The 18528-nt window shown below is 40.2% G+C and overlaps 1 long non-coding RNA gene across 3 annotated transcripts; it reads left to right on the forward strand.

The window, feature by feature from the left end:
* The first annotated feature begins 16663 nt into the window (after positions 1 to 16663).
* LOC130703492 (uncharacterized) lies at positions 16664 to 18298 on the forward strand. Of its 3 annotated transcripts, none has more exons than XR_009004680.2 (6): positions 16664 to 16700; positions 16759 to 16943; positions 16996 to 17213; positions 17283 to 17485; positions 17544 to 18008; positions 18078 to 18298. It is a non-coding gene; the product is annotated as an uncharacterized LOC130703492 (long non-coding RNA). The 3 variants fall into 3 exon arrangements; XR_009004681.2 differs by having other exon boundaries at positions 17001 to 17213; XR_009004679.2 differs by having other exon boundaries at positions 16759 to 17213.
* The last annotated feature ends 230 nt before the right edge of the window (positions 18299 to 18528 follow it).

An 18528-nucleotide genomic window follows, 5' to 3' on the forward strand; every position in this document is an offset into this window, starting at 1 on the left:
ATTTCTTTCTTTTTAACTTTAGTCCTGCGTCTTTAAGAAGCTTAAATATTTCTTCTAGATGTGTCACATGTTCAGCAATATCATTACTGAACACTATGATGTCATCCAGATAAACCAATGCAAACCTGAACAACACTGATTTCAATATGTTATTCATTGCTCGTTGAAAAGTGCTTGGTGCATTTGTTAGTCCAAATGGCATTCTATTGAATTCGTATTGTCCAAGTTCACAGATGAAGGCGGTTTTTTGTTTGTCACTTTCGGCTATCTCAATCTGCCAGTAGCCACTTAGTAAGTCCAGTGTTGAGAAGTAAACTGATCCGCTCAATGCATCAATGGTGTCGTCAATTCTTGGTAATGGGTATTTGTCTTTTACGGTTATTTTGTTAAGTGCCCTATAGTCAATACACATACGCATCTCTCCATCTTTTTTGGGAACCATTACAATTGCTGCTGCAAATGGGCTGTGACTTTCTCTAATAATATTGTTATTTATCATTACTTCAATTTTTGTTTTGACAATTAGTTTTAATGCTTCTGGTGTTCTGCGCAATCGTTGAGTTATTGGGGCGTTATATCCTATGTTAATGGAATGTTTTACATCAGTTGCTAGTCCTAAGTCTGATTCTTTTTCTGCAAATAGAGCTTCGTGTTTGTTCAATAGATGTTCGATTTTAATGCGTATCTCGTCAGAGATGTTAGTCACTTCATTTTCTTGGGTTTGTCCAATTCGCTTTGATTTTTTGTTAATCTCTAATTGGGAGAAAGATTCTAGGGTGCGATAATCTGCTTCTGTCAGATCGTTGTTGTAGTTACTATCTGATGAACGGTCTGGGAGGAGTGGAATATTAATACCTGCCTTGCCAAAAGTTATGCTGTATACTGGGAGTGTGTTTTTTCCAAAGCTATGTCCTTTTCCGGAATGATCGTAATTGATCTGCCTGTTTTTAGTATTAATTTTTACATTGTTGCTCGATAAGAAGTCTAATCCTAATATGCAAGTTTCGTTTAAGTTTTCCATAATAAAGAAATCATGCTTAATGACGTGATTGGTGTTAATGGTGATTGAAAATCCATATTTCCCTTTTGATTTTAGCATTTCTCCTGACACCGTTCTAAATATTGGCGAAGGGGGGTCTTTAACTTGTTTAAGTTCTTCATGCTTCTTTAGATTAAAAAATATGTTGTCTGAAACCAAACTGGCTGCTGCTCCTGTGTCTACTAAAGCCTTAATTTCTTTTTCAAAAATTCTAATCGGTATACGTATTAGTTTGGGTATCGCTATTTCTAAATTTTGTGTTGGAGGGTTGTTTGGTAGGGATATTGTGTTTACTGCATTGGACGGTGGTTCGGGTTGTTGATACGTGCCATATCCGTCCAACATTCTCGCGCAATGTGTCCTCTTTTATTGCACTTGTGGCAGATAATAATTCTATTTCCTAGGTTGTCAGTGGTGTTTGGTTGATTTTGTCGTGGCTGTGGGTATTGATGAGTATAGGATGGGTTTTGATGATACACCTGTTGATTGTTATGGGGTTGAAAGTTCGGTCGATTGTAGTGTATCGGTCTGTTGTTGTACGGAGGTCTCTGGTGTGTTTGTTGGTAAATTGGGTAATTAGGTTGCCTATACCCCGTGGAGGTACCTTCTCTTCTTGGTGAAGTATAGTTGGTGCGTTATGGGCTGTTATCTCTGCTTCGATTGAAGTTTTGGTCACTACTGGAGCCTCTGCTATTCGGTCTCTCGTGAAATCGAACTCGCGGATTTTGTGGTCTGGAGTATTGATCACTTGATCGCGTAGAAGGTCTTTGCTCGTATTGATCTGCGGCTGCTATGGTTATATCGGTATCCTGTGACAATTCACGATTTTTATTAGTATTTTCCAGTTCACGTATTTTTTGTTTTAGGAATTCGATTTCTGTCTTTTGTTGTGAAAGTTCGTTATCTTGTTGTTTCTCGTGATGCGTTATCCCTGCGATTACCGCGTTTATTTCTTTGTCTTCTGCAGTCTCCTTGCTATATAGGATGCCTTCGGATATGATTATTTTTTTTCATAACTGATCAAAATCTTCGGGGTCTTCGGGTATTCTGAAATAGAGTTCGGCTCTTAACTTTGGTAAGATGCCTTGCATCAGAATTTTGATTTTGGTATAATCTCTCATTCTTTTGACTGTGTTTATGAGTCGACCTTCGACAATGGTTTGGTTTTGGTCCGATTTTTCTTCTTTGCCTTCAATGGACTGGTAGAGACTGTTGATTCTTGAGATAAAGGCTTTGCATTTTTCTTCAGGTTTTTGTTTTTAGTGTGAATAACTTTTTTCTTTGTGCTGCTAAGTCGTATGCATCCTGGAACCTCGAGATGATGGCGGTTTTCCACTCGTCATAACTTAACTCGTCACCTTGCTCTTCTACGTAGTTTCCATGCCATTCTAGGGCACACCTTTTAGTCTGTCGGAGAAGAATCGTATTTTTTGGTTGTCGTCCCAGTCGTTGTTGCGTGCTACATGTTCTGCGTCCTTTAGCCATTCTGTTATTAATTTATCAGTACTTTTTCCTTTGAAAATTGGAATTAACTTCTTGTCTTCCCTCGAAAATAATTCTCCTAATGCTTTCACAATCGGTTGGGTAGTGGACGTATCGATGTCATCGCTATTGGTTGTATCACGGTCAATTCGTGAAGTTTCTTTGTGTGAAAGTCCCATTTTGATTTTGTTTTTGAGAGTCTGGTACTTTCGTTCTAGTTGAAGAAGGTATCGTTTTGGATCTCGATTTGGTTTTGTAGGTCGTTGTTGAGTTGCTGTAGCTTTTCGACCTGTTCTGATTCTAACTCGAAGTGAAGGGATTTGTCTCCTTCTGTTATTGAGGTTAGGTCGTTTATCTCACTCACTAGTTTCGTTATCTCTCCCGGTTCGTTGGAGTTGTCTAAGTCTTCGGTTTCAGCGAATGTTACCTGTTGCTTTCTATATTCTTTTATTGTTTTCCAGATACTTAATCTCTTCTTCTTGGTCTCCTGTCAGTACGCTAGTGTTTTGTAATTCTGTTTCGAGATTTTTAGTCTTTGTAGTACTATCTATCAGACTTTTTCGTAAACCGACTTTTTCTGCTAAGGTTTTTTCAAGGATCTCTTTTGTCTCTTTTGTTTCTGTCTGAAGTTGTTTGTTTGTTTCTAAAGCTGCTTTTATCTGGTGCTCGGTGGTTTCTAACTTCTTAACCAGTTGTTTTCTTTCACCTTCAAGTTTGCTAATTATTTCTTGCCCTTCTCTTTCAACAGCTATGATATTGTCTTCTTTTTTCCTTAAAAGGTTTTGTAGTTGGTTTTCTGTTGCTGTGGCACTTTCAAGGCTTGTTTCTAATTCGCTGATTCGTTTGGCAGATTTTTCAAGGGAGTTTTTTAGTGTTTCGTTACTTTTTTGGAGTTGTTCAAGGGAACTACTTAGGGTGTATTTGGAACTCTTTGCCTTTTTCTTGTTGCTATTGTAAAGCATCTTCTCTGTGAGAAGATGTACTTTACGGAATTAAGACAAATTGAAATGAATCGAACTCGGAGGCGATTTACCCACACGATGATTTATATTTATCCAAGTAGGGCTAAGCGGTACAGAAGTCAGTTTGGGATAAGACAAAAGGAGTCAGACTAAAGAAAGAGAAGTCGGAGTGTAATATGATACTGTAGTATAAGCTTACCGCGGTGGCTTTAGCGGAGCACGGGCGAGGATATAAGAGAAGGCGGCGTTAACAGGAGTTCGTCGGCACGTGGGTAAACAATATGGGTGAACCGAACACTCAGACAAGCACGTGACACAGCTCGATTCACTTGCACAAATTTATCAATGGGGAAGCACTAGCTGAACTTGAACTCCGCCTGTAAGAGTCAGAGGCTTATCGACAACTAAACTTACTCAGATCTTGGTTCACCACGAAACCTCGCATATTGCACAGCAATTAACAACTGCGCAATTACATGTCGCAACTAATGAAATTTGATACATTAAGTTGATGGTGCAATACAGATCAACGCCTAAGCAGCCAATCACAAATGTTGCTAAGCGGCAAGGTGCCGATGTAATATAATACACTACTGCGCAGTTTATATGGCGTAACACATGAGTCATACATAAAGAATAAACGGGAAGGCATATCGAATAAAAACATTTATTTGCTTCTTTACATCACTCCCGGCGGCGTGAGATTACGTCTCGTAATCAGACTTGATGCATGGGGATGGATCCGGAGGATGTTGAACGTTTATGAGGGCGACGGCATATAACCCAGAAGATCTTGAAGAGACCGCAACAGTAGCAGATGCGTAGGAAGAGTAATACGAGGATGCACATGATGCCGATGAAGAAGTAATTTTTTATTGTTTCCCACCAAGACGTGTAAGCTCCGACACTGGAGGCCGTTATGAAAATATTTGTGGTGCTGGGTTTACAGTGTGACGTAAATTCAGATGATGGATGTTCGTTGATCACGGCTGCTATGTCGGCCATGATGTTCATGTGGTTAAGCATATTGTCGGTGTATGCCGGGTTACTTTGGTGTTCGTAGTCGAAAAATTCGACGTTCTCGTAGCGGAAAGAGTGTGCCAGCGTTTGCTCAGGCAACACAATTGTGGCTTCGAGTTGTTGCCAAGTGTTGTTACGGAATGCATGCGGTTTGTCATTGAAGTTGACAAAACCAGTAGTCCAATAGCAGGGAGAAAATTTGACGAGTTCCCAACCATCGAGATTGATTGTATAATTTTGGAATTTTGGTTGCGGTCCGCACGAAGTCAATACAGTCTCAAATGTGACATTTAAGGCCCGACATTGAATTAATACGACCGTCTTCCCGAATGCTTGTAATTTCGTGCACCGGGGTAAGTTTAATTGTTAGGCCGCTAGCCATCCATTATATTGGGCGGTTGTGACGGCCCTTTCATGTTTGGCTTTACGAGCTTCACATTGAAGTAGTTGAACCTGTCGTGCCAATTCATTCTCGTGGTCGGTGAGTTGATCACGGATGTATTGGATATTGGCCGGAATATTTAAGTTTTCGTCGCCGAGTGGCGCTCGGGTCCCCACTGGGGTTGCTTTTTCCATTATGGTTGCCGTCGTGACGAAGAGTTTTGATTGGCCGACGATTTCAAATGAAGAAGTTCTATTGGAGCAATTTTGTTGTACTGAAACGCAGCGCAGTACTGGTGTCAGGTGGAAGTCCAATTGGTTTTTGTCATCTTGGAGTCTAAGGAGTGGTCTTTCTCCTGGCAATCGGGTCAGCATACCGATGCCGTCTTCGACGAGTCTGGTAGTTACTTTGGTTTTTTGTGTGTAGGTTTTGTCCCAAATCAGTGTTAAGTGATTGTGTGACAAATTGCCGGACGTAGCAGAAGCAATTCCGATGGGTGTTGAGAAGTCTGCATCCTCCTTTTGCTGGAAAAGTTCGACTTTCTCGAGAACGCAGTTTATGATTGACGAATCGATTGTTTGTAACCAGTATCCAGATATATCTGGTTCATTGTCGAACACAAATTTTCCGTCGACAAAAGTCATCCGGTTATCATTGCACCTCTTGTTGTCAATCATTTCGTTGCAGTCGGCGGGGGTAGTATCAATTGGGATTTTATCCGGCACAACCAATAGTTGCCCGAAGAAGGTCATTGTGATGTCGGATATTTTTCCAACGGGCACAGATGTAACCCGGGAATTTAGTCGCGGCGCGTTCTTCACTATACACGGCATATTTCACCTTTGTGGCTTTAATATCGGTGGATGTCGGTTGACAATTCTCATCGGAGAATTGAAGAATTCCCACCTTCACTGGTTCCGCGCAATTGCATACGGTAGTCTCGAAGGCCTGGGAATGTAATCCGTACACGCATAATAGCAGCAGGAATGCAGAGGGGGACATTTCTATATCTATATCTATATACATTTCTATATCCGGCAGGTACATACAGACAAAAGGAAATATGTGACTTAACAAAATAAAGATGTCATCGTGTGGGCTTAACTAAGTAACACAAAAAAAAAAAAAAAAACATACAAGAAGAAGTGGGAAAAGTGAAAGTGGGAAATAGCCTACGGCTGTCGAAAGGTCAACGGCTTTTCCCGTCGGCTTTATTAGTAGGCTACGGAAAAGAGAAAGGAAAAAGGGCACTAGAATAAAGTTTTGTTTTGAGGGGGAAGGACAACTTGTTTTTTATATTATTTAGTATCGTTGGAAAGAGAAAAAGATGACCATAATTATCGGAAAGGGAAAGTATGAAAATACAGGACAGTTGATCAGGGAAGACAAGAAAAGAAACGTTTAAAAGTTTGCGACGGGAAGAGATTTTGCCGCGAAGGTCCAAGGTCCAAGAGTAGTATTAGTTCCAGGAAAAGGGAGGCGGCGCTAATACTGTATTCTTGATGTTGGCTATGGACAAGCTGTAGTGTACGAACGAAAGGGAAAGTGAACAGTATTGCGTGGCATATTGGAATGAGAGTATAAAAGTTACGGCTACGATTTGGACCTATTCGTTGAGAGAATAACGAAAGTGACGTGTAGGAGATAGGAAGGGAAATAGGAAACGAAATTTGACATTGCGGTTCAGAAAATCCATCATTTGTGTGTTATATATGTGTGTTTTTGACAATATATAAAGGTATTTCTTTTCTTTCTTATCATTTTTTTTTTTTTTTTTTTTTGTTGTTTTTGTTGGTTAGTATGGTAATGTCTCCACATCTACCGTGTTAGTTTGGCAATAGGAATCTACAAAGGGGAGCTACTTAATTTGTGACTACTAAATTGTTATGTTGTGACATTCATTTACGGGTCTTGATGAAGGTATGATCAAGCTAAATTTTTTTTTTCTGAAGCAAAAGATTTTTTGTTATTTATTTATTTTTTTTTCTCTACTCAAAAGGCTCTACTTATCAAAATCTATGTGGACTTATACTATGGGCTGTCAAACAAGGGAATGACTACGGGGCGTAAATTGAGAAAGTTAAAGTGTACGACGTGAAAAAACAAGATACATGTTGTAACGGATAATACGTTCATAGAAATTGTTGTTTGTTAGCAACTAAGTGTTTTATTATCATGTTTGGTTTGTTTTTTTTTTTTTTTCTTTTCTTTTTTTTTTTTTTTTTTTTTTTTTTTTTTTTTTTTTTTTTTTTTTTTGTTTGTTTGTTTTTTTTTTTTTTTTTTTTTTTTTGACAAACGATTAAGCAACCAATGAGTTTATTTCGATGGATAGCAGCAAGGAGAGTTAAAGTGAATATTGGTATGTGAAATCAAAATAAAGGTAAATATTAAAGTATGGTAAATGTAAACATAAAAATTGAAGGAGAAATATCAGGAATAAACACATAACGAGGAGTGAAAGAGGGTCGAATGAAAAAGCTTCCTCCTTCCTCGATTTCTTCGGTTGTCCTCGTACGACTTAGAAGTATCTCGGCTTCTTTGCGTTGGGGTCCTTCTGTTGATCGTCCGTGCTGGGTCTCTTCTCGGGCAAGTCCCAGTGGCACGATGTCCAACCATAGAGCGGTGGATGGCGCCTTTCGGGGTTCAGTTCGAGGATCGCCTTTAGGGTGAAGACGGCGTCACTCCATTTCTTGTCATACAGGGTGATGAGAAGACGGGCGATCACCTGATTTGTCTTGATTTCCAGCTGCTTCTGCTCCCAGGCTGCATCGAGGTGCCAGTCCGAGGTGCGGGGTCTGCCGCGGCTAAAATCGATTGCATCCTCCATCTCGGACGTCCCCGGCGGGTTTCGGGCCGCGGTCTCCTCGTCGTCGATTGGTGAGGGATCTGGCGAATCCGGCGCGTCACGTTCGGCCGTCGAGGCGTCTCCGGACGACGTGGTGAGGTCTACCAAGAGGGCCTCCGCGACGGGGAGTGGGATGGACACCATAGGTATCCAGTCGTTGGTCACGGGCTCAGAGATGGATTCAGACTTGTTGTCCATGTTGGCTTCTTAACGCTTCTTCGTACGTGGAGAAATGGCAAAACAGACAGAACAGTTGTCGTCGTTGTTCTCAGAGAGTACAAGAAGTTGTGTCTTCCTTCACTTAACGTACGGTTTATATAGTAATCACTCGGTATTGGTTCGGCAATCGAAACTAGGATGTATGATGACGCTACATTTCGTCCCTGTAACGAATCGGTTTTCTCCGATTTCGCTGAGGGCGTCGGGTGACTTCTTGATGCAATAACGCTGCTGTCACATCATCTTTGGGCTCTACTTGTTGAAGGTCGGAATCACTATCAGCGTATATAGGAGTATTTTCGGAAAGTGGCATTGGATGCTGAGCATCACTCGTCACATCGCAATTGCCACTCGAGGTTAATCGTCCTTCGAACGACAGATGAGACGGGCCGATCACATTGTCTTCTCGCACAAGTTGATGATTTGCCGAATAAGTGTCTGATATCACTTCTGATACGGCTTCGGACTCGGTGTTTTGTTGCCTTGTGGTTTCGACATCGGGCTCGTGTTCACGCACATTAGTTTGAGTCGCAATAGACTTTCGGAATCGGCTCTCGAATTCCAAAGGGGTCTCAAGTGGCGGACAATGCTCATGTTTCCACAGCATTGTTTCATACAAGGGTTTTAATCTATTTACATGCGTACGCTGACATATATATGAATTATCAGCAATGTCTACAGTATTATTTGAATAAACGTTTACTATTCTATAAGGCCCTTTATATTTCGAAGTAAATTTCTTGCTATCTCCTTCCTTAACTACTCGAATATCCAATAACACCCGATCGCCTATCACATATCGTTTTTCTTTCGCGCGCTTGTTATATTGTTCCCTTTGGCGCTTTCTAGCTTTTTCGCTTTCCTCTCTAACTCTTTGAAAACTATAACGCAAACGTTCTGTCAGATTCCCAACATAGTCAGAAGAAGATTTGAATGTTTTGGGAGATGCATTAAGAAATTCGTTAATAGGAATGTTTGGGTCCCTACCGTGAAGTAAATAATATGGAGTGTCCAATGTCGAAGAGTGGACCGAGCTACGATACGCAAATAAAACGTCATCTAATATTTCTTCCCAATTGGCATGCTCGCCGTCTTTTAATTCTTTTCTTAACATAGACGTTAAAGTTCGATTGAACCTTTCCGTCTCCCCATTACTAGCAGGGTTATAAGCGGTGGTTAACCTCTGATCGATCTTCAATTTTTTACAAAAATAGCGAAATAACTTGGACGTGAAATTTGTCCCACGATCAGAAGTAATTGCCTTAGGCATACCATGTCTAACAATAACAGTTTTATATACACATTCTGCTGTTGTCTGAGCAGTTTGATCTTTTAAAGCAACAGCCTCAACCCAACGGCTAATATAATCTGTAATAACTAAAATGTAACTATTTCCATTGGGCGAAACTGGTGTAATAGGACCCAGAAAGTCCATTCCAATTACATCAAAAGGAGCCTTCGCAATTTCGTGCGGATGCAAAAGTGCTCGATAGGGTGAAGCAGTGTTGGCTATGCAAACTTCACAAGCCCGGCAATATTCTTTAACATCGCCTCTCATGTTGGGCCAATAATAATTATTTTTGACTTTCATATAGGTCTTATAAAATGCCAAATGTCCACCCATCGGTGCGTCGTGTAATTCTTTAAGCACTAGGTGGCGTAGGGATAATGGCAAAACAAATTGATGATGGGTGTCGTTTCTTTTATTACTCTGAGATGGCAGTTCCCGTCTATAAAGTATTCCTTCAATTACCTCAAAATATTCAATTTCCTTTACCCACTCGGGTTTGGACAATTTAAAAATTTCATCCAGCTCTCCTTCTTCTAGATAATTCTTGATGGCTATACAGAGGTCGTCCTCCTGTTGTTTTTCGCAGATCAATTTAATATCCTTCCCAGTTTGAATGCTAGCTATTTTTAATCTAGACAAACAGTCCGCGTTCTGGTGAACACGGCCTGGCCTATATTTTAATTCATAATTTGTTGCAGCCAATAAAATGGCCCACCTCCCTAACCTTCCATTATTATCCTTCTGATTTTTAAGCCACTGCAAAGGACGATGGTCACTAATTATCTCAAAGGGTTTATCCAAGAGATAGTGACGGAAATGTTTAATGGCATCCACGACTGCCAGAGCTTCTTTTTCGGTTGTACTATACTTCATTTCCGCCTTGGTTAACTGCCTACTGGAGTACGCTATCGGGTGCTCTTGGCCGTTTTGAATTTGAGATAAAACGGCTCCAATACCATAGTCGCACGCGTCGGTGAAAAGAATAAATTTTTCGTTAAAATTTGGATATGCGAGGACCGGCGGTGTGACTAGAGATGTGCGCAATTCTTCAAAGGCGACTTGTTCTTCGTCTCCCCAGGTAAAAGGTCTTTTACTAATATCTTTGTGAGTTAACCTAGTCAGAGGTTTTGCCATTGAACCAAAGTTGGGAATAAATCTCCTATAATAACCTGCTAAGCCTAGAAATGACCTCACCTCATCGGCAGAAGTAGGCGTTTTGTAATTTAATATTTTGTCGATATTTCCAGGATCAGGTTTAATTCCCTCAGTCGAAATGACGTGGCCCAAATAATTTACAGAACGTTTAACGAATTGACATTTCTTAAGTTTTAATTTCAAATTGGCATTTTTCAATAAAGTGAAAATTTCGCGAATATCATTTAAATGATTATCAAAGGTATCCGAAAATATTATGACGTTATCCAAATAAACTAACGCTTTATGTCCCAAAACGTCTTTCAGTACATAATTCATTAATCTTTGAAATGTGGCAGGTGCATTGCACAAGCCAAACGCCATCCTTTTAAACTCGTAAAGATTGTTTTCTACTACAAAAGCCGTTTTTTCAATGTCTGGTTCATTCACTTGAATTTGCCAGTAGCCGGAGGCCAAATCGAGGGTCGTAAAAAATTTCTTCCCATATAATTTATCTAACGTTTCATCAATCCTTGGCATAGGGAATGAATCTTTTTTTGTAATGCTAATTTCCGATAATCAACGCAAAACCTCACGTCTCCGCCTTTCTTCTCAACCAAAACCACAGGTGACGCCCATGGAGAATGAGAATATTGTATTACATTTGCGTCCATCATTTCCTGCACTTTATCCTCCAGTATCTTTCTTTGGTGGTTCGTAACTCGATAGGGTCGTTGCCGGATAGGGCCTCTTCCTAGGGTATCGATCGTATGCTTAATGAGATTAGTGCTCCCTAATTCCGAGTCTTTTGTTGCGAACAAGTCATGAAAGTCATTTAATAAACTTGAGAGCGGAGCTTGAAATTCAGCGTCGACTTCCGAAATTAAAGCTAGCTCACGTTTTTGTGTAGGCTTTTCCTCTGGTTGACATAAGGCAATCTTACCAATTACGTTATGAATTACTTCGATTTGGCCTAAGGTTGTATTCCTAGGAAGTATGACTTGACTTAACGAATGATTTTCGACCATAATTTGATATTTCCCATCTCCCGATACAGTTCCAACAAATTCTTCAATAAAAATACCGGCCGGCAAATCCTCTGCTGGGGTAAAAATAAATGTGCTATTAGGGGGGACATACGGAAATGAACCTGTCATTTGCGCTGCGATTACGAGCGCCGTCTGACGAAATAGCGTCGTCTTTTTGACCGTCGTGATTGCCATGTCTGGTACCCTAGGGATGGCTGATCCCTGCTCATCCCTGGCTAAGTAAATACGTTTGGCTTCTCCGTCAAGCCGAAACCCGTGTTTCTGGATTGCATCCCATCCAAGGATACAGTCTTCAGAAACACCATTTGTAACAATGAACTCTTGCCGTAAAACGGACTCTCCGTAACGTACGGGCAATGTAACTTTACCCAGCGTATGCAACTTGTTATCTCCCACATCGTATAAATCGAAATCAAGCTGACTGCAGGTTACTTGATTTCTCGAGGGAAGCTTTTGAAATATCTTCTCGTGAATTATGCTTCTAGACGCGCCTGTGTCAAATAATGCCTGTAAAGGGATCTGAAAAATTTGTAATGGAATTCTGGGGGTCGATTCGTTTATTATTGTTGTTAATTTCGCAACTTGTCGGGATTTCAACTGAGGTACCCTATCAACTGACCCGAAGTTACAGTTGATACTTATTGGTTTCCCTGATGCTGAGGGGGACCTGGAATATTAGGCCTACTGGCCCTATACTTGGGGCAATTGTTCGATTTATGGCCGATCTCACGGCAAGAATAGCAAATTGGGGGCTGTGCTTGTTCCAACATATACCGTTGAAATTTACGGCACTCCGATTGTGTGTGACCCCGAAACCCACAATAGTTGCAAGTTATTACATTCTCAATAGGCCCATTGTTCGGATTATGACTAGATCTTGGCGAAGATGGCATATAATTTGTAGGCCTATTTTGGTTCTTATCCCCTTGATACGGGTGGGTGTTACTATTGGGGAAAGGTGGAGGGTTTGTCTTCCAGTTCCTTTCCCGATTGCCGTTGCCTGTTTGAAATGAGACCCTTTTTTTATATGGGACACCCGCCGAAGAAGAAACTTTATCCTTCTTATTAATTTGGAGTTGTTTGACCGCCTGACTGAGCTCGCGCAGCGCATCTTTAATTTCATCCTTCTCCGATTTCGGAGTGTCTACGATCTTGTTCCCTTGACGTATATTTGCGACGGCCTGATTGACCATTGCTTTCTGGTCGATTAACATCTGCTTAATCTCATGCAATTCTGTATTTTCTGCACCTTTCGACTCGTCGATCGCCCTAACAAACTCATGTTTTTCACGGTCAGATTCGAGTGCTTCCAAGCGAACAGTATAAACGCGTGTCGCTGCAACCAGTGCGTTAAAGTCGTCAAATTCTTTGTACTTAACTTTCGCCTGTAACTTGGAATCCAAACCTTCGATAAATTTCTGCATGAGAATAATTGAAAAGGAACGCTCGATATGGCCTACAGGGTACGCTTTTTTAAAGATTTCCTGAAGACGATGCGCATAATCAATTATTTTTTCTCCCGGTTTCCGTTTAGCCTTATTAAATTTCTTAATATACAAGTCAACGTTTTCGTCCCCGTGAAAGTGATCAAGTAAAGCTTCTTTAATAGACGTGTAGTCGTAAGGATGATCTTTGACAATATTTTGCACTACGGAAAAAGCCTTATCAGTCATTTTTGCTCGCAACATCTGAATAACCTTCTCCTCTGACCATCCTGACCCCTCAACAACGCTTTCAAAGGATTCGATCCAGGCATCAAAACGAGAAATTGGGCTCCCTGAAAAAGAAGGAAGCAGTTGTAAGCGCGCGAAGGTATGTTGGGTAGTCTGAAGATCGTTCAAGTCGTTGACCGTGGCTGCACGTGATGAAGAACTAGCCATGTTTGGATTAAATGAAGGGAAATTTATTGTTCTTCGTTGTGGATTCGGAGGGAGTTCTGGAATGCCACTCGAAATTGCCTGATGCCCTCTGGTATCTCTTCCGGTCGTCTGGAGGGTTCGATGTGAGGAACGATTCGATTGATTGATCGTCTGCAACGTTGGCGTCTGCTGTGTGTCCGCCGTTCTTGCGAGGTTGTTTCCGACAGCGGCGATGTGTGTTGGGCCGGTGTGGCTTGTAGTTGGGTAATGTTCGTTTGTATGCACAACAGCGCTTGTTTCAATCGTATTTCCGTTTGCGTGATTAATGGTTTGATGTCGTTGGCCTCCTGTGCGTTGACTGGGTTGTTGGCTTCCGGAAAATTGTTCAGTTTGTCCAAGAGAAGTTGAATTTCTGGTTGCAGCACCTCAAAATTGTTGATTTGGTGTAGTTTTTCCAGGTACGATGCTAGGTTGTTCACTTCCTTCAGGAATGCTCGTTGTGAATGCCAGTAAGGTTTCCTCCAGATGAATTGATGTGTCGCTCACTACGGTGATTATCTCTACGTATCTGCCGTCCTCGTCGGTGGTTTCGATATCTTTTCTCGGGACGAACCCGAAAATTCTTCCCGCTCTCGTTGGTGTGATCTCTTGCAGGTCGATGAGATTGTAGATTTGACCGTGAAGACAAGTTAAAACCTGTCTCGCGTGCCGGGTGAAAATCTCCTTGAGCTCCGTCACAACCTCCCCTGTCTGCTTCTTCGTCTTCTTCGGTATCAGTCCACTGACTTTCACTTCCAGAATGGATGTCAGGTACTTCAGGAGAATTCTCGGTTGTTTCCAATTCGTCTGCGTTGGCTGTTCCACGTGGTAATTCCTCTGGACGTCGAACATCAACTGGACAAGGTGATCCCAGATTTTTGGGTCGCTTGACTGAAAATCCTTTTCCCTCTCCTTGAGGCTTTGGAGGGTTATTAATAGGAACGGCAGCTGGCTTTTCGGTGACTGAAAGATGTTGTTTTCGTTCTTTTTTACTTCTTGCAGAAGATGCTTGAGACTCACGTTGAGCTGTTCTTCCATTGGCTGCTCTCTTTTCCGAAAAGAAATTCGAAACGGCGATCGAGAAAAATTTGGTGGGAGAAGTTTGCTGGGAAACGGACCTTCGTTTTGGCGAAAGATGTCCTACAATTCTGTCTAAAAGGGAGGGTGACTTCCTAATAGTCGAGGTTTTCTCTGTGCGCTGGACCTGAGGTTTGCGAGCGTTCGAAATGTCTAGACCAGGTACCGACTCGTATGCGGAATTTGATCTTAACTTCCTCTTCTGAGAGCTATCAGGAATCGCCCTTGGTTTTAAAACAGGGGAAGCGGACTTTTTAATAGCGTTTGGTTTCCTATCGGAAGTCTTACACCCCGTAAACTTATCAGCAACGGCAGACTTAGCAGTGGGTAATGCTTCAAAATTGATAGCTCTCGCTACAGATTCGTCAATACGTGTAGTGGCCTCAACAGAAATGTTAGTAGCGGCAACAGGCGTTCGAGAAAGTTTAGGCCTACTGTGGAAAATATTATCAGTCATTGTGGGTGAGTCCGAGAAATCGCTGCCACCATTATGTAAAGCATCTTCTCTGTGAGAAGATGTACTTTACGGAATTAAGACAAATTGAAATGAATCGAACTCGGAGGCGATTTACCCACACGATGATTTATATTTATCCAAGTAGGGCTAAGCGGTACAGAAGTCAGTTTGGGATAAGACGAAAGGAGTCAGAATAAAGAAAGAGAAGTCGGAGTGTAATATGATACTGTAGTATAAGCTTACCGCGGTGGCTTTAGCGGAGCACGGGCGAGGATATAAGAGAAGGCGGCGTTAACAGGAGTTCGTCGGCACGTGGGTAAACAATATGGGTGAACCGAACACTCAGACAAGCACGTGACACAGCTCGATTCACTTGCACAAATGATTGGCGGAGAAAAAGGCCCAGACGAAAAAGGCCCAGACGAAAAAGGCCCGCGAAAAAGGCCCAGACGAAAAAGGCCCATACAAGAAAGGCCCACTTTTTTCCAAATTCAAAAGTGGGCCTTTTTCTCCATTGGACTGGGCCTTTTTCTCCGTTTAATTTCCATGTTCCCACAAACTTTATATTTATTTTCAAAATATATTTCCAACCTCCTATTCCGTGGAAAGTGGAATGTACATAGGTTGCTGAAACCGTTACCTTCTATAAGGTTGTCCGAGATCAAACAATGTTAGCGTATGTACGTTAGTTAATCTTTGATTATTTATTCGTTAGCAATCTGATTTCGGATTATGTTAGTATTGATATATTGCTAATATCCCGTTAAATAAAGTTCATTTTTCACAATTTTTGTTTATTGAACTACTATCGGCTTTTTTTAATATAATACAAGAAATTAATGTTTTTCGCACTTAGCCTTGTTCTGTCCACCCTCTTTCATTATTCCCCCAACCCCCAGTCCATCTCCCTTATAACTTCCCTTTGTCGATACTTATGCCATAGGTAAAGACCACTGATTCGTTGTGAATAAGGAAACTGAATGAGTTCCGCGGGGCTTTTGTGGTTGCTGGGAACAAAAATATATGTTACCACGAAGACTAGTTTATTATTATTAACATTTGATAAATAATGTTTATAGGAATAATAGTACAAACTTGAACTATCGTCTGAGGCAAGGACCAAAACAAAGACTATTGTAATTCAATATTGATTCTAATACTATTTATTCTTTATACATTTTCCATTCTTTTAACAATTACAAAGAGCCCAATAAATATATTAAAATCATAACCTACTGCTATAAATGATTTTGTTCGTTCTTCGTGTCCTGTTTTCACCTTTTGTACATTTTCAAGCAGCTACTGATTACCTAATTACACATCACATACTACATTGAGATATAAGGAAGCTTTACACTTTACGTTAGCAAAGCTACTAATAATGACAAATCAATTTTCTACTACGACGGATTTTTTTTTATGAGTCTCTTATTAGTGAAGACACTAAACCTTTTAAATTGAATCTAAGATTTTTTTTCTTCAAATTTTCCACGATCATGGAAGGCATATCAGTGTATTTTTCTAAAAAACTATCACGACATGGCTGCACATGAAAGAACACAAGTTTAGCTGATCCATCAGTCAGTATCAGTCTTTCATGCGATAAATTTGCCTTTTTTCTTTAGTTTATTCACTTTATGTTCTTTCTTTTCAGTTTTCTTTTTCTTAATGTTGGCTTTTCTCCTTTTCTGTTGTTATTCCCTTCTCTTTTCCTTTTCTTCGATTCGTTCAGCGCAATTTTTTTTACTCTCTGATTTGATTTGATCTCGTTCATTAATTGGTTTGGCAAGCAATTCCACATAGAACAAGAAGAATGTCTAGCAGCTAACACCTCACACTTAACAGGTATGTGTTAATCTTTACGTTTAAGGAAGACGGGCCAGCTTATTCCATCTATTTTCAGGGAAAAGGCTGGATTTGTCTGATAGAACAATGAAAACCAAACTTAAAAGGAGTTAGAAAAATTGAAGAAGAAGAAATTAAAAAAGAAAAATAACAAGAAGTGGTCCTGAATTGCCCAACTTGCACAAGCCACCGAGGCAGCATCAGTGTCATCAACCTCTGATCCCACAGAGTTTGTCAAAACAGGTATTCCTGAACCAAGACCAACAAGTACACCGCTAACACCAATTTTCAACAGCGAAGGCTGCCTAGTATTCAGCAAATTTGATTTAGGAGAACTATCTAATCCCTCACCCATTCTGAACAAGAACACTTTAGATTGAAAAGTAGCAACGATAAAAAAAAACTCAAAGCCAAAGTGAAAATCTTGGATGGCCAAGCTGAAGTTGGAATGTGAGAAGTATTGAAGAGAAACAGGCATGAAAAGGTGCTTTGCAAAGAGCTGAAGGTTTTCAGGTAACCTTTCAATTTGACATACATATTTGTAAGATCTTAAATAATTTTAACCTTTCTGTATTGCAATAGGTAAAAAACAATGTGGAATGGCTTGCTAAATCTATTATGAAACAAGATGAAATCAAATCAGATAGTAAAAAGAAGTTGGCTGAACGCATCGAAGAATAGGAAAAGAGAAAGGAATAACAACAGAAAACGAGAAAAGCCAACATTAAGAAAAAGAAAACTGAGAAGAAAGAACATAAACTGAATGAACGCCTCACACTTAACAGGTATGTGTTAACATTTACATTTAAGGAAGACCAGCCAGTTTATTCCATTGATTTTCAGAGGAAAAGCTGGAATTGTCTGATAAGACAACGAAAATCCAATTTAAACGGAAGTTAGAGGGAATGAAGAAGAAATTAAAAAGAAAAAGTAAGAAGAAGAGGTCCTGAATTGCCAAACATGCTCGAGCCACCAAGGCAGTATCTGTGTCATCAACCTCTGGTCTTTCAGAGTTTGTTCAAACAGAAATTCCTGAACCAAGACTAGCAAGTACACTGGCAACACCAATTTTTAACAGTGAAGGCTGCCTAGTTTCCAGCAAATTTGATTTTGGAGAACTATCTAATTCCTCACCCATTCTGAAAAAGACCACTTTATATCCAGAAGTGGCAACGATTAAAATGAAAGAAAATAAAACTTAAACCAAAAATGAATATCTTGGTAGGCCAAGCTGAATCTGAGAATGCAAGAAGCATTGAAGAGAAACAGGCATGAAATGGTGCTCTGCAAATAGCTGAAGGTTTTCAGGTAAACTTTCAATTTGACAAAAATATTTGTAAGATCTTCAAAACTTTTAACCTTTCTGTATTGCAATAGGTAAAAGACTATGTGGAATTGCTTGCCAAATCAATTAATGAACGAGATCAAATCATAAAGTAACATAAATTGCGCTGAACGAATCGAAGAAAAGGAAAAGAGAAAGGAATAAAAACAGAAAAAGAGAAAAGCCAACATTAAGAAAAATAAAACTGAAAAGAAAGAACATAAAGTGAATAAACTAAAGAAAAAAGGCAAATTTACCGTATGAAAGACTGATACTGACTCATGGATGAGCTAAACTCTTGTTCTTTCATGTGCAGCCATGTCGTGATAGTTTTATAGAAAAATACACTGGCATGCCTTCCATGATCGTGGAAAATTTGAAGAAAAAATATCTTAGATTCATTTAAAAAGGTTTAGTGTCTTCACTAATAACAGACTCTCATTTTAAAAAAAAGTCCGTCATGGTAGAAAATTGATTTGTCATTATTAGTAGCTTTGTTAACGT

Source organism: Daphnia carinata, chromosome 2 (genome assembly GCF_022539665.2).
Source record: "Daphnia carinata strain CSIRO-1 chromosome 2, CSIRO_AGI_Dcar_HiC_V3, whole genome shotgun sequence".
Lineage (NCBI taxonomy): Eukaryota > Metazoa > Arthropoda > Branchiopoda > Diplostraca > Daphniidae > Daphnia > Daphnia carinata.